Here is a 17,648-nt window from a genome sequence, read left to right on the forward strand (position 1 = left end):
TTGTGTTGGCGTCATTTCAAAGGTCAAGTTGAAAAACGTCTCTCTCTCGAGATCTCAAACTCTCGTGTTTCTTGACTATGATGGCCGTTGATTAAAGGCAATGATGGACACCTTTGGTAATAGCTGTTAAAGACCAGTGTTCTCACTTGGTGTATCCCAACATATGCATAAAACATATCTGTGAAAACTTGGACTCAGTTGGTGATCGAAGTTGAAAAAAACCCCAAACTCGTTGCACAATTTTGTTTGCTTTCAGATGCCTTCAAAAGGCTTCAGGCTGAAGTCTTTTTATACTTCTAAGTGAGAAATTACTTCTTTCTCGAAAACTTCAGAGCGAGCATTTCCTCACAATGTTTTATACTATTAGCAGCTCTCCATTACTCATTACCAAGTAAGTTTTTTATGCTAACAATTATTTTGAGTAATTGCCAATAGTGTCCAGTGTCTTTAACTTAAGATGAGTTGTTGATAACCATAGTGATTTATCACACTTTGGTAAACTCTTATCAATCCCATTTCTTTGTGAAACCTAGCCACGTGTGCTGTGACGTTGCAAGGTTGTTTGGGTTACAACCTACACAAATTGGCCGAGGATGATATTTTTGCCTTGATAAAAACAGAATTACCAACCTAATTTCCATGTGATTTAATTTCAGGATAAGCCACAGCTGAATACAGTAACAAGCGATATGCTAATGGAAATTCTGTTGAAAATACTGTTTTTATCAAGTAAGAAATTTTATGCTAAGCAATTTTGTGATTGCTTAGCAGCTTTATGAAATTGGGCCCCAGTGCTGCTCAGGAATTTTGCTAAAATGTGCATTTCGCTGAAACGTGCATTAATTTTGTTTATTTTGCGCTTTGGTGTACGCTCTTATCTTTCCTACACATCTTGAATTTTACTTATGGAGCAATGTGTAAGGTTTGCCTTGCAATAAGATTAGACATTATAACCTCTAAACACTAAGCATATATACCATAGCTTGTATAATTTGTTTAACGATTTTATTCAGGGGTGGATTTCACAAGAGTTAAGACTAGTATTATCTCGAGTTGATTGCCTATACGTTTTTCATATCACTTACGACTGGTCCCAAGTCAAGACTAGTCCTAACTCTTTGTGAAATTTTAAATATATTAATTTACAAAGTTTGCTATAAAGTGACCCAACCTGAGCTTTTATTGCCATGGTTTTGAAATGTCTGAGATTGACTTTGGTTCAAATTGTGATAAAATCCCCCCTGCATATTTAATCTTGTAACTAAATGACATGTTTCACTTATTTGTGGTCAAGGGTTCTAGCAAGCAAAACACTTAAACAAGCCGCACCAACGGGTCGAATTCACAGAGTGTTAGCACTGTCCTAGGAGATATTAAAAACTTGCGGCTATAGTCCCAAGTTAGGGCGGAACGAGTAACTCGTCCTAACTCGAGATAAGACTATAGTCTTAAAGTACACGTTGCCTTGGATCGGTCGAGTTGGTCTTTGAGAAGAGTTTGAAACCGTTTTTTTATAAAATACATAAATGGTTAGAAAGATATATTAAAAGTAGAATACAGTGACCTACACAATATTGCCTCGAAACTGCGTTTTTGTTTTTGTACTTTGCTAACTAACACGGTCGGCCATTTATGGGAGTAAAAAACTTTACTCCCATAAATGGCCGACCGTGTTTGTCGACGAGGTAAAAGAAAAAACACGCAATTTCGAGTGATACTTGTGTGGATCATTATATTCTACTTTTAAAATATCTCTCTAATCATATGCATTTATAACAAACGGTAACAAACGCTTTTCAAAGACCAACTCGACCGATCCAAGGCAACGTGTTCCTTTAACTCTTTGTGAAATCGACCCCAGCCCAGGCGTGCCAATGTTATCACAATAACTGCAAATTTGCCAACTCTCACTGATTCTGCTGCAAAGGAGTCCATGAAAATAAAACAAATCTTTCCATATTCTAATGGATGAATTTGAAAACTTCACTGATTATGGAATTTTTGTCCCGTGACTATATTGAATATCTTCTTTCTAATAATATCGCAGAATTCTTTTGAAAGATGGAGTCTTACCAGTTCATGTCGTTCATGTGTGTTTATTTTTGTCTGAAAAGCTAAACGACTAATCTACTAAAATAATTGCTCAGAAAATTGAAGTAAAGTTACCAGACAAGATATTTGGTTGTCTTCAAAATACTGTTGAGTTTTCAAAATACTGTTGAGTTTTTAAAATACTGTTGAGTTTCAAAATACTGTTGAGTTTTCAAAATACTGTTGAGTTTTCAAAATACTGTTGAGTTTTCAAAATACTGTTGAGTTTTCAAAATACTGTTGAGTTTTCAATATACTGTTGAGTTTTCAATATACTGTTGAGTTTTCAAAATACTGTTGAGTTTTCAAAATACTGTTGAGTTTTCAAAATACTGTTGAGTTTTCAATATACTGTTGAGTTTTCAATATACTGTTGAGTTTTCAAAATACTGTTGAGTTTTCAAAATACTGTTGAGTTTTCAATATACTGTTGAGTTTTCAAAATACTGTTGAGTTTTCAAAATACTGTTGAGTTTTCAATATACTGTTGAGTTTTCAAAATACTGTTGAGTTTTCAAAATACTGTTGAGTTTTTTTGAACAATTATTATTATAAATATTTAGCATGATGAGCTTATTTAATGTGGTACAACCTATACTAGAGTGTCTTTATATCTAATATGGCTTCGTCATGGTTCCAGTTTGCTTTAGTTGAACAAGTGGGGAGCCATCTTGCTAAACTTGAAAAGAGGTCTATCTTTAGTTGGTGTCATTCCAAAGTGTTTGCTTCAAAGTTCATCAATGATCACTATTACGTCATTTCATTGGACAGACTTGTAGTGGAGGGAGAGTCATCTTTATAGACTTCACGCAGTCCTTCAGTTGGTGGAACACAGTCCAAAAAGTGTTGGTTAAGCCTCAACATCCCTGGCTAGACTTGACAAAGTCTATCTTTAGTTGGTGACACTCCAAATTGTCTGTCAAAAAGTTCATCGTCATGCGTGACTTCATTGGATAAGTGGAGTATTATCTTTATAGACTGTCCGAAAAGCGTTGGTTAGGCCGTGGGTGTACGCATGTCATCTCTGGTCATCGCCTCAATCTGTTGTAGAAAATATACAATTTCCAAAGATTAATATTCATATAATAAACTCTTCAAATAAATACAATCGGTCGTTCAGATGATTAGTTAAAGTGTCATGCAAGAAATTTCTCCTCGCACTCCAATCAGTTGATCAACTCATTAAGTGTTCGTTTACGAGAAGACCATGCAAAATCTTCAAAAATCGACAAGGTGGGGGGTCAGCGATTTAAACTCAAATCTTGGCTTTTTGATCCCCACCTGGGACCATAACACCTGGTGGAGCAGCTCGCTCAAAAATCTTACAGTGGCTGAGTACGGGCACCAACTAGTTTCAGCGCAAAATTGACACTTCTGGGGAGTTTATTTGTAGTGTTTCTGGCGTACTGTTAGAGCCCCGTTAATTCCATTAAACTGTATCAATTTTTGTCGACATATACATCAAAAGAAAGAGCTCATCGTCCTCTTCACGATGAAATAATACAAAAATGTGTGAAAATGTTCACTTTAGATATCTAGGCATTAGGAAAACACTTGACAGTTCTACTAAGGAAATAAGCCATCTACGCAGTTAACCATAACTTAATTAGTGCAGGGCTGAGTGTCAACAAACTTGGTGGAAGTATAGTTTAGATATCCAACTACAATAATAAAAAATTAAAACATTGCCAGCTCTTCTTGATTTTGATTGCGAAGGGTCAACAAAGATGGAAAAGTTCATAAGTATCTGTATCAAACCTACATACAGTCCTGAGTAAAGTATTGCTTGCCTTTAATTTACGTCTGGAATAGGATGTTATATAACATTAAACAAATACATCAACAAAGATGATACATAAGTTTTTGCAAGTTGTGTGTATTAAGGTGGATGGGAGAGTTTTGTTTGCAGCAACGACCGTGATAATGGAAGTGGAACGTCCAGAACCGCCCACCCAGTTAGCGCGAAGTACCGCAAGAGGGCGCCCCACATTGCATTGCAACCCCCCCCCCCCCCCATCCACTTCATGAAGGGAAAGGCAAACCATGTCGTGGTGCGAATAAAACAACTAGTCGTGAGGTGGGATAATCTTCCGCACGTCGCCACCAATTTATCCGCCGTTAATTAACTCCAAAACCACATAATTTGTTTCTACCTGAGAAGAAGGGTTACCGCAAATATACATCAACAGTTTGTAAACAATGGTCAAAATTGGGCCGTTTTTGACTTCCAGTGACATCGAACTCCGCCATGTTTATGCTGTTTGTGTGTGTGAGTGTTGTTATAACGGGTTCTCCGTTACTTTATTGTTCGGATTCCGCAAACAGGACAAAGGCTACAACGGATTTGACGATACAAAATACAATAATTACAGATGATTTATTATATACCTGTGCGCAGCTCACAGGAGCCATCTTGTCAACACCGTGTATTCAATCCCACAATGTATTTGGCATTCATGGTGCGCCTAATGGGCAAGTACCTCTCAATAGTAAAGTATGAATACAAAGTGTCCGCTACAGAATCGTTAACACGCTTCTTCATAAGCACATACTTGTTTCATCCTTGCTTTATGCAGCATACAGTACCTCACTGGATTTATTCAATTTCTCAAATTTTCAGCAAACGTGCGAGTCTTCATCAACTGATGACAATGTTACACATGATCTAGGTGCATTTGACTCTTCTTGGGCTCCAACCCCCCGACCAAAGAATGTGGAGTTGCAATCCCTGAACACTTTCCTTATCCAGAGTGGAAGGTCTCCTGTTGATGGACAGCTTCGTCGACCATTAGAAAAAGCATCTGATAGTACCATTCGTTATTATAGAAGAAAGGCAAAGGAAGCTTTTGGTTTAGTTCTCAATTGTTTGGCACCTGGTCAAGAAGATGGGCTTATGAAGATCACAGTTGGTGAAAAAGCTGCTGACTTATCACAAAGTGATCAAGATGTTGACAGCAGTACCAGCTCTCTAGTTGTGTGCTATCAAGCTGCAGACAACTGGTGTACCAAACGACAGATTTTATCAATATTGGCCCACAACATGACAAACATTACATTGTTACTATGCACGTCAGTGGACTGAAAAGAATGGCGAGATGCAAGCTGGCCCTTCTTGTTCCAGTACAGGTGTTGAGACTGTCAGTTCTGGAGCAGCTTCGGCCTCTATGTCCCAGGCAATCCTTCCTGGCTGGGCTCGCAAGATTTCCAAGGCAAGGAAGAGGTTTTCACAGCAAGTGAAGGATTTTTTGCTTGCTCAGTTCATGATTGGCGCCAGTACAGGAAAAAAGGAAAACCCAGAAACTGTGTCCCGGCGATTGAAAAGTCACTTTCACAGAGATGACTGGTTGACTACCCAACAGATAGCCAGCTATTTTTCACGTCTTGCTCTCCTACAAAAATCTGGGACACTGCCATCAAAGAGCTGGACTGATGTGCAAAATAATGCTGTAGAATTGGTAGAAAGACAGGTTCTCGTGGATGCTGTACAGAACCAGTGTGAGCTTTGAGGCATTTAAATGCATGATGCCATCAGACGCTTATCAAGTGTTCGTTTTTGATTAAACAGTCAGTACTACTCTTCCATTTTTTATTTTTTTTAAATCTCAAAATGTTGATGTTCTCAAACTACACCTAGCCAATTAGCTTTCCAATTGTCTCGTTACCATCAGGGCTGATGTTCACACCCCCAAAAATCCATCACTCAATGGCCAGTACTGCTTTCAACTGTGATGCCGTTTGAGTATTATCTATGGTGTAATACTTGTACCACTCTATCTTGACTGTATACATGTACATGTAGTCAGGGAATACCACACACAGGTAGTGTGAAGGTAAAAACTAAAACATATTGAACTGTTGCACTCATGATGTCAATAAATAAAACCATTGACACTTATTGTGTTATTCTCTAAACTATAATAAAGTCCTGGTGTGTTTATTTTGTTATCTAATGTTTTCTAATTAACTTATTCTGAAGAGGATATTGGCTTTGCAATACTGCAAATGCCTGACAAGGACCAAATAACTGGCACTGATAGCTACTCATGTGATCATACAAATCAGAAAGGGTGAAAGGCTTGGAGGAGGGGGCTATAATTAAAATATAAATCAGGATTTGAGTATGACAAACTAAACAAAACATTTAAATATAAGGTCAGTGTCTGAATCCTGAGGAAATTGGTCATGTTTACCAAAAATACTTAATTAAAGATTCAGGGACCAACATAATTGTTTCATGTAGGGTGATGAGAGGTTTGCTTCATGTCCAATGCATCGAGACTACCGTTGAAAACGAGGCAATCGCAAATCACAAGAGGTACCAGTTTTGAATGATGCAATGCTAAACCGCCATTATAAGGCAAAAACAGGCACCTGCCATTTCAAACAAAAAACTGCTGGCAAATATTTTATTGATGCTACCTAAGGACCATAATAAGACCTCTCTTTCACCTGAATGTCATTGCTCACAGACCTGCACTAGTGACTCTACAGCGACTCAAAGATGTGACGCAATTTTGGGGGTACCCTTAAACGAAGAGTTACTGTTGCCTCTTAAGAGTCTTGGTTTTCCAAAATTTTGAGTTCGTGGTTTAGGTCAGGATACTAACCAAAGACCCTGCAAAATTCATTGCTCTACTGTATTCCACCTTTCAGCAGCAAGCGTTTAAACTTTTGTAGTCAAAAATCATCAAAAACGCAATTTTTTCACTAAAAAACACATTTTTTGCTATTTTTTCTGTTAGGGAGGTCGGATTGACCAAATATTGTGCACAGCCTCAAGGCTACCTATGACCCACCTACGACCAAAATTTCAGCCAAATCCGTTGACCCCCACCTTATCACGGACTGCATGGTCCTCTCATGGACAGGCTCTTAAAGACACTGGACACTTGGAAATTGTCACAGACTAGTCTTCACAGATGGTGTATCTCAACATATGCAAAAAATAACAAACCTGTGAAAATTTGAGCTCAATCGGTAATCGGAGTTGGGAGAAAATTATGAAAAAAAACCCAAACTTGTTGGACGAATTTGTGTGCTTTCAGATAGGAAATTACCTCTATTTCAGAATATATTCTACTTCAGAGGGAGCCGTTTCTCACAGTGTTTTCAACTATCAACAGCTCTCCAATTATCGTTACCAAGTCAGTTTTTAAGTTAATACTTGTTTTGAGTAATTACCAATAGTGTCCCTTCCCTTTAAAGGTGCTGAAACATTAAACACCTTGCCACAGTTTGTGAGGCAACCTTCTCTTCAAGTGAAAGTTTTATATGATTTTTTAAAACTTACCATGCAGTATACTGTTGTCTCCCACACCTGTTTCCTCAAACGATGCCCATACAAAGTCCGGTTGTAGTCACTGCTCCACAAGAGACTGCTCAACTGATGAGGGAGAATAGTATAGGCACAGACAAATTAAATTATTTTAAACCTCCTTAAGAGAAACTGCAAGAAGAACCAACTTTTACTGTTTCAGGAGGGTTTTCAACTTGGGTTGTACAACTGTGAAAAGCAAAGCTCACTGGTTCTCGAGTTTTGTTTTGCTCAGTGGTTAGCTGGTCGTTCATGTTTGCTTATTATAGAATATCAAATGACAGTTGGAAACAACCGGTTCTACTAAAAGATTTGTTGACGGAATAGAAACCTTATTTTGTTGGTGCATGCTTAGGTTTTCCTTCAAAGTTATCAATAAAAAAAAGGATAAGACTAATTTGTTCATAATCCTGAAAATTTGTAGATTGAGTTGTTGTCCAATTTAATAGGTAGTTCATTCACCAGCAACTACTTTGAAAATGGACTATTTCAAATTGATGATTTGAAACCTTCAAAAATACAAATTCTTAAACATTAACCCCCTGCCAAAGTTGTAAGACTATTCTTCCCTTCCAAGTTAAGTTGTAGATGAATTTTTACAAACAAAGTTACCATGTCGTCTGTTGTTGACTTTGATCTCCTGTCCTCATAATGATGCTCATCCAACCAGGTATGGCACCACTCACTGTATCCTCCAACGATGCTCATCCAAACAGGTTCAGTTGTAGTCACTACTCCACAAGAGACTGCTCAACTGAGGGTCAATTTATTAATTATTTTACACATCTTTATGATAAACTGCAAGAAGAGTCAACTTCTAATGACTTAGGAGGAATTTCAGTTTGCTTGGATTGTACAAAGAAATTCTTTTTGAAAAGAAAGTTAACTGGTTCTCAAGTTGGCAGGTCGTTCATATTTGCTGTTGTAAAATTTCAAATGACAGTTGGTAACAACTGTCTCTACTTTGTTTAACAGATTAAAACATTTCTTTGGCGCATGTTTCGTGTTTCCTTCAAAGTCGTCAATAAACTAAGGTTTTGATTTACTCACAATCCCCTAAATTTATAAAATGAGTTGTCAAATAGTTAGGAAATCTCTCCACCAGTAACTTGTAATTGATACTACTTTACCAAATCTCTCGCAAGACCATTGATCCTGCTTTAAACAGGCATCACCCCGGCTCAGTGAATAAATGTCGTCGCACACAGACTTCATCATCTTCAGGAAGAAAACACGATCTGCAATTTGAAAAAACAAATATCTAAAAAAGGTAAGCATTTGGGGGTCTTAATATCAAAAAGACAAAGTCGGATCCACCCTTCCTTATACATCACTTTTGTTGTAACCAAGAAGAGTCGACTTCTAATGTATAAGGAAGGATTTCAGTTTGCTTGGATTGTAAAAAGAAATTTCTTTTTTTGGAAGCAAGTCAACTGGTTCTAAACCTGGCTGGTCTTTCATATTGGCTGCTGTAGAATCTAAAATGACAGTTGTAATTGGTAATTGATTAAAAACCTATTTTTGTTGTTGGCGCATGCTTCGTTTTTCCTTCGAAGTCATCAATAAACATAGGTTTGAATTAGTTTAAATTTGTCAAAATTTCTAAAATGAGTTGTTGTCAAAGAATTAGGAAATCTCTCCACCTGCTACTTGTAATTGATACTACCAATACATTACCAAATCTCTTGCAGGACCACTGATCCTGCTTATATAGGCGTCACATCGGCTCAGAGAAGATGTCATCTTATACACTCTACATCATCTCCAAGAAAACATGATCTGCAATTTGGAAGCACAAAATGCCTAGAAAGGTTAGCATTTAAGGTAAATTAACCAACCTGAGGTCCACCCTTATATACATCACTTTTTGTTATGCAGGTGGTCATACACACTTGAGAATAGACTTTGTTCCATGTCTTTGATCGTGGTTTTTTAGTCGTCCTGATAGCCGCTACAAACAGCGCCCTCTTATGATCAACCATCGTCATTTATTTAGCCTACGGTTTAGCATAGCCAATAGTGTGGGCGTTTTTCGTGGCTGAGATGCAGAAAAAAAAACCTGCGATCCAAGACTTGAATCAAGTCTAACTTGAGGCCTGAAGGTCACTTCAAGGTGTGGGCTACAAATCAACTACTTCCGAGGGGCCGATGCCACCTACTCTTGGGGCTGAAACAGGGTTACCCCTTATATAGTCCATGCTTGGGTATCAGACATCAGAAGTCTGGCTGCTAGAGCATAAAGCACTACCTCTCCCCCACTTGAGATAAACCTCAATACTTTACCAAAACCAATGTCAGCTACGGTGTCCCCAATCAGCCATCGCTTCAAAGCTTGAAACAACATCCACTTTAGCGATAACATGTCACAATCTGTTGACAAAATAAAAACAACATCAATGCATGCAGAAAGGAATGTTATGACCTGTGGAGCAGACTTACCAGATACTTTACCCAATACTTCACCTGGCGCTTGACCTTTGCTCAAAAGACCTGACCTCATTGACCCCACTGACCTCTACAAACTGGAAAATAAAAAAAGATAGTCAGGTATTAAAAGAGTGCAGATTAAAGGTAAAAAGCTGTAGAGGAATCGTTAGTTTTCTTTCCCAATTAACCTCATACTTGACCTGTTATACCATGGTTATACTTAACCATGAATGCAATAAAGGGAGAGTCGCTGTGAAAACAAACGATTATTAAAAGGCTGTAGAAAAAACGTTTGTTAAAAGGCTGTGGAAAAAAACGTTTGTTAAAAGGCTGTGGCAAAAAACGCTTGTTATTAGACCCTTTGAAAAAACGATTGTTATTCGGTCACTACCCCGATACTTAGCCTGTTATACTTAACCATTGCTGCAAACACCCGGCCTCACTTGCTTCCAGTCACTCATCAGGGACATCTAAGTACGGCATTTACTGATGACGGCATAGTAGTTAGTTTTGCTTCAAGACACTTGAATCAAGACTAAGCACTACACCACCTTATACTTTACCTATTGCCTCAGGAACATGTTAGAAGATAGAGTTAGTCTTATCTCTAGTCTAACTAACTATAAATCCCCTAGGCCTGGACTATCTTACCATTCATACATTACCAAGGCAACACGCTTCACTGATGATCTGCTCTGTTCACCTCCTTTAAGTCCTCTTGTGTCCTCTTCAGTCTTTTTTCTTTCTTATCTTGCAACCGTTTTCGCTTTGTTTTTAAATCTCGAAGCGCTCGCAAGTAAGTAGTTTTAAGAAGCTATTTTCAATGAGCCCTAAGCTTTAATATACAAAATTTAATTAACGGGACTGGAGCTTGCCTCATTTTCTTTTTAACCTTGGCATTTAGTTATACGATTTATTCATTTTCTTCAATATTATCAACAAGTTTTCAAGGACTTTGTCTACATTCAGAATTGATGTAATGCTGATATAAGGAATATGTAAATATTAATTTAGCTAATGTCTAAATTATATATTCAGTACTCCTATATCGAACATTTACCATCAAATTGAAGGCTATAGAGAAAAGTGCAGAAATTACTTGAAATGCTTTGATTACACAGTTTAATTTTTTACTTAAAAAGAAAATTTGCTTATACTTTTAATGGAATTATTTATTTTTGTTTAAAAGAAGTTAGATTTGGTATTTCTTTTGTTTAAAAACATTACCCTATTTGAAGTATCAAATCATGACAACTAAAAATAAATATGGCAACTGACGACTTGAAGTATCAACCCTGATGACAGAAATTTCCAGTAAGAACAGTCTCCTAATGAAAAAGCATCACTGGCTTCGACCAATATGCATCTCAAGAAATGCCAAGACATTGTGAGGTAAACTTTGAAACTACATGCAAGGACAACATCAACAAGATCGCCGAACATTGGTGGGGGAGGGGGCGGTACAAAGGGGTGGGACTCTGCAAGAGAACGGGTTAGATCTCCTCTTACTCTTTGCAGTCTTCGTCTTGTCTTGATCTTGAATACCAACTTGCGTTATCCAACCTCCACTGAACTTTTTGAGGGGGTGGGGGGGGGGGGGTGGAGCAAGAGGAGTCCGCTGGTTGACTTGGGTTCACAGATACAAATTACCGAAACCAAGCAGTGTGACCCTGATGCATCCAATATCGGGATTGCTATCTATTGTTTTTATTTTTAAGATCAATGTATATTTTTTTTAAAGACCAACAATTTTTGTTTGTTTAACGTTTCTTTTTAAAACCATCACAACCCACAAGAGGCCTGAGTTTTATGTAAATTCCGTTCATCCCAATTTGTGTGTTTTTCACCATAAAACCCCCCAAATATATATAAAAATAGTGTTAATGGTTTCTCTACATTTTTGTCTAGAATGGGGTACTAAACAGTTGTTTGAGGGATTTGAAAAAGGGGACATGAAGTCCAACTTTTTTTAATTAAAGAAGTGAAGAGCACAAGGGAACTTCAACAAGTGGAGTTCGGATAAACGGCAAAGTTTTCCTGACCTTGGTCCTTTGGTGAACTCCAATGTTACGTCCACAAACCACATTATCCAAAGACATGCAACACCCATCTTTCATGGGGGGCCATCAGCATAGTGGTGTTCCCTCTATCCTGCAGCTCAAGATAAGGCCCCAGCTCGGTCCTCGACTTTTTACCTGAGAAAATTAATTCAAATTAATTCCCAAAATGGGTCAAGAGTATAATATGTCCACGGAAAAAGTCAGCTTAAACAATTCTTTGTGGGATTACAAGACTTGGGTGTCAGTAAAAAGAGACAAAATAGGCTGACCGGCAATTTAGGGCTAGGTATCTCGATAGAGCGCCGGCACGTTTTCCCAGAGATCTAGTTTGTTCAAGTCCCACTCTAGTTAAGTTTCCTTTGTTCTTTGAACCCCAAATAAAAAAGAACCACCAGTGCTACACCTACAGTTCACGTTCTAAGAGGATAGTATGTCGAACAATTTCGAAGGTAATTTCCCAATCCTTACCTCAACAAGTTGCGTTGGAGCTATGTGTTCGGCTTTGGAAGCGAAGTTTCACACTGCAGTGTACGGCGAGTCACATCACCATAGCTCTCTCTAGCTTTGTCTAGCCAGTGAGAAACCTTCACAACACAATGTTCATACTTCTTGACTTCGCATCTTGACCAAGGTCAAGGCTCAGAATAAAGAATATCAAATGGTAGCAATAGTGCTATAGTCCTTGCCGAAATATTACCGAATGCACATGCTTTGCCATGGTGAGAATTTCGAGAAATTTATCAGTAAAAGTTCATCAGAAAAAGGCGAGGTGCGAGTCCCACGTTGGAGCTGCAGGGCGTGGTGCTTTCCAGGCTGCGAGTGTCCAGGGTCTACTGAATGCCGCGCTGCATTCGTGCTGCATTCGCCTATATAGGTCAAACTCGTTACTTGCACAACAATGGGTGTCTTGCCACATGGCATTCCACAGTTAAACCCAGGTTCAAAGAATGCACAAGAAGACAATGGCAGGCAGTAAGCCTTTTATTGGAGAAAATATCTCAGAACAATAAAAGTGATCGGGTATTCTAATTTTTTCGTGGACGGGGTTTGGGTAGTCAACCCCTGTTTTTTATTATAACAAATTCCATTTCAGAGTTTTCCCGGCAAATTTCAACTAAATTTTCTTTGTTTTCAACAACTTTCTTCTGAAAATGAACGTTCCATTGAAGTAGCATTCGAAAGTAAGTCGAAAGGGGTTAATTTCTCCAGTTTAGTATTCACTGGTAAAAATAAGATCATTCAATTTCATTGGGCCGCAACAGTCCATTAATTTCCGAAGAGCCAGCAGCATATTAGCTGGTCAACCATACGGTATCAGTGAGTAACAGGGCCTGAGCACAAATTATTGCCCAACAATTGTTCTTCTTAGCAGGGCCAAGGTAACTGGCCCAACAATCATGACATGTATTTTGCCTGTGACTGGTAATTACTTAGCATAACAATTGAGAGTAGTCTTAGACGGTGTAAGATGCAATTGTGTCCGCCATGCAATAATGTCCGCTCCGGACACTTTTGCATATCCAATTCAATTCAAGCATACATTTATTTCCATACTCTCATAAAAGAATAACAATATGCAATCGTGTCCGGGGCTAAGCAAAACCGTCCGGCGTACATGTATATGGGGCGCCGTTTGTCCATTAATTGTTTGACAATTTTAAGGCATGTTTTTACCATGGTTTACAGCAATTAGATGTAAACCATAAAAACTGTTGCCACATCCTGTTATGGTTTACATACCAGTAAAGTATTTGTTGTGTCTAAGTTTATGGTTTACAAACCATGAACATACAAAAAACATTTACAAATCGTGGTTCATAAACCAAGAAAATTTACGCATCTTAAAAACATGGTTTATAAACCATAAAAAATAAAGCATCAAATTCATGGTTTACAAATCATGGTTTACAAACCATGAAAATTGAGACATCTAAAAACATGGTTTACAAACCATGAAAATTTAAGATAAAAATCGTGGTTTACAAATCATGGTTTATAAACCATAACAAATGAACCATAAAATCATGGTTTGTGACAATGGTTTATAAACCATGAAAATCGAGACTTCTTAAAAAACATGGTTTATAAACCATGAAAATTGAGACTTCTTAAAAAACATGGTTTATAAACCATGAAAATTTACACATCTCAAAAACGTTGTTTGTAAACCATAAAAAAAGTGCACTTACAAATCATGGTTTACAAACCATAAAAAATGTGCACTACAGAAATCATGGTTTATAAACCATAAAAACGTGCACTCAAAAATCATGGTTTGTAAACCATAAAAACGTGCACTCACAAATCATGGTTTACAAACCATAAAAAATGTGCACTCAAAAATCATGGTTTATAAACCATAAAAACGTGCACTCACAAATCATGGTTTACAAACCATAAAAAATGTGCACTCAAAAATCATGGTTTATAAACCATAAAAACGTGCACTCACAAATCATGGTTTACAAACCATAAAAAACGTGCACTCACAAATCATGGTTTACAAACCATAAAAAATGTGCACTCAGAAATCATGGTTTATAAACCATAAAAACGTGCACTCACAAATCATGGTTTACAAACCATACAAAATGTGCACTCAGAAATCATGGTTTATAAACCATAAAAACGTGCACTCACAAATCATGGTTTATAAACCATAAAAACGTGCACTCACAAATCATGGTTTACAAACCATAAAAAAGTTGCGTACACAAATCATGGTTTACAAACCATAAAATTCTATTACGATCGTCTCTAAAACCTCCTTCCCAACTCTGATCGGTTCCCATTTCACCCCCATTTCCCCCCATGCCACGTGCGAGCCAGCAATATGCAATTCCCCGTGTGTGTAAATGCTGTGATCAATGCACCGTGTGTGTAATGCTGATGCAATAATTATGGTGGCCCTGAAGGGACATCGCATATCGTAAACGTGTGCGCATACGTATGCAATGTCGTGAAACAATTCGCAAATATGTGCGCACACGAATGCAATGTCGTGAAACAAATTGCAAATATGTGCGCACACGTATGCAATCTCGTGAACCAAATCGTGAATATGTGCGCACACGAATGCGATTTGTTTTGCAATGTCGTGAATTTTATTGCATACCATGTTGCATACCATTAGGATGATGTCATAGTTGTGGATAATTTGTTACCGAACTAGGGAGTACTGTGGCGCTACAGCAGGCTCCCTCTGTAAAGCATGTGTATACCCAGGAACTTGGCACCAGGCCAAGGAAGACCACCCGCCTCGCTTGCCTCACAACAAAGACTACTGCTGCAATGACTACCGCTTATCTCACTGTTGGAAAGAAACCCCCCAGATTATTAGATATTTTATTCAAAGGTATGCAACATGGTATCATGTTTAACGATATTGCATACGTGTGCGCACATATTCGCGAATTGTTTCACGACATTGCATACGTGTGCGCACATATTTGCGAATTGTTTCACGATATTGCATACGTGTGCGCACATATTCGCGAATTGTTTCACGACATTGCATACGTATGCGCACACGTTTACGATATGCGATGTCCCTTCAGGGCCACCATAATTATTGCATCAGCATTACACACACGGTGCATTGATCACAGCATTGACACACACGGTGAATTGCTATTGCTGGCTCGCACGTGGCTGGGGGGAAATGGGGGTGAAATGGGAACCGATCAGAGTTGGGAAGGAGGTTTTAGAGACGATCGTAATAGAATTTTATGGTTTGTAAACCATGATTTGTGTACGCAACTTTTCTATGGTTTGTAAACCATGATTTGTGTGAGTGCACATTTTTTTAATGGTTTGTAAACCATGATTTTTGAGTGCACGTTTTTATGGTTTATAAACCATGATTTGTGAGTGCACATTGTTATGGTTTGTAAACCATGATTTGTAAGTGCACTTTTTTTTATGGTTTACAAACAACGTTTTTGAGATGTGCAAATTTTCATGGTTTATAAACCATGTTTTTTAAGAAGTCTCAATTTTCATGGTTTATAAACCATGTTTTTTAAGAAGTCTCGATTTTCATGGTTTATAAACCATTGTCACAAACCATGATTTTATGGTTCATTTGTTATGGTTTATAAACCATGATTTGTAAACCACGATTTTTATCTTAAATTTTCATGGTTTATAAACCATGTTTTTAGATGTCTCAATTTTCTTGGTTTGTAAACCATGATTTCTAAACCATGAATTTGATGCTTCATTTTCTATGGTTTATAAACCATGTTTTTAAGATGCGTAAATTTTCTTGGTTTATGAACCACGATTTGTAAATGTTTTTTGTATGTTCATGGTTTGTAAACCATAAACTTAGACACAACAAATACTTTACTGGTATGTAAACCATAACAGGATGTGGCAACAGTTTTTATGGTTTACATCTAATTGCTGTAAACCATGGTAAAAACATGCCTTAAAATTGTCAAACAATTAATGGACAAACGGCGCCCCATACATGTACATGGCTGTACATGTACATGGCTGTACATGTATGTGTGAGCGTGCGTGCATGCACTGAACCTACAAAATATGCAACATGATTATTCACGTATTTTATAATGGGAAACTTTAGACTATCTGCCAATCACCAAGAGAGGGCGCTCTTTACCAGGTAACGTCAACAACTTAGGAATAGGAGAAGCATGAGTGACGGTCACTGACAGCAAATACCTTGTGTTTTGCGTGTTTTTGATTTTGTATTTAGATTTAGCCAAACTGTATTTTGTTTTTCATAACACATTGCCAGCATAAACCAAACTGTTCTGGAACAGGACGTACTGGAACACGAGTTCCCCAAGGATAACAAGCGGTGTGCATGAGTTTTGGGGAGTGTTTCTTCTAGGGTAATTAGCAAAAATTACAAAATGCTGACCTACCAAAAATTAAGAAGAAATCTAAGTTTAGTTGTATGACAATGTACCTGATGTAATTTTCAAGAGGCTGAGAGACTTCTAAATATTTTTTGAGTATTTTTGAATGTTTAGCATTTAGCATTGTTTGCTATAGGAGTTGTGCACCCTTACCTGGTAGGTCTGCTGCCCTCTAGTGGCAGAGCTTTCAAAAAGTCTCCCATTGCAGCGAACACCCAACGGCCGAACATTTCCCATGTCATTCATGACAAGCACTTAGCTTGGCGAACGTGTTCCGTCGACCAAGGGCGTTTAATTAGAATTAATAGGCTTGATTCAAGTCCAGTTCTCGTGTGAGAGGTTCCTACCTCTAAGCATATCGCGCCAACTAGCAAACAAGCCGAATATAGAGTGCGAGCTCGCCGTCAAAATGTGGTCCCGAGAATGCGGAACAGGTTGTTGGGGAATGCAGAGCACCACAAAACAATGGTACGGGATTGGGACTTGAGAGAAGTCTAGTGACAAGTTTTGGTGGTTAACTCGATGCTCTAAAGCACTCGGCCATGACACCCACCGAGTTCCTTTCTCAGACTAGGCCGTACCCTTGCTCTTCATAGTCCCCCCCCAAACGAGCTCAGGATGTGAATATTTGCAAAAGATTTTACGACATTGCAAATAATAATATAGCCAAACACGTTTTCGCGATTTTTGTGACTTCATCGCAAATAATAATTCGCACGTGTTGCGAATAATTACGACTTCGCAAACAATAATATGACTTTGTACACAAAATGTGGGTGTGCTTTTAGATGCTGGTGCCCGTGTGGTCTTTACGCATAACTTAATTGGCAATTTTCTGCAAGAGTGGGACAGATCTTGCTATAAATA

Source organism: Asterias amurensis, chromosome 13, assembly GCF_032118995.1.
Source record: "Asterias amurensis chromosome 13, ASM3211899v1".
Classification (NCBI taxonomy): Eukaryota; Metazoa; Echinodermata; class Asteroidea; order Forcipulatida; family Asteriidae; genus Asterias; species Asterias amurensis.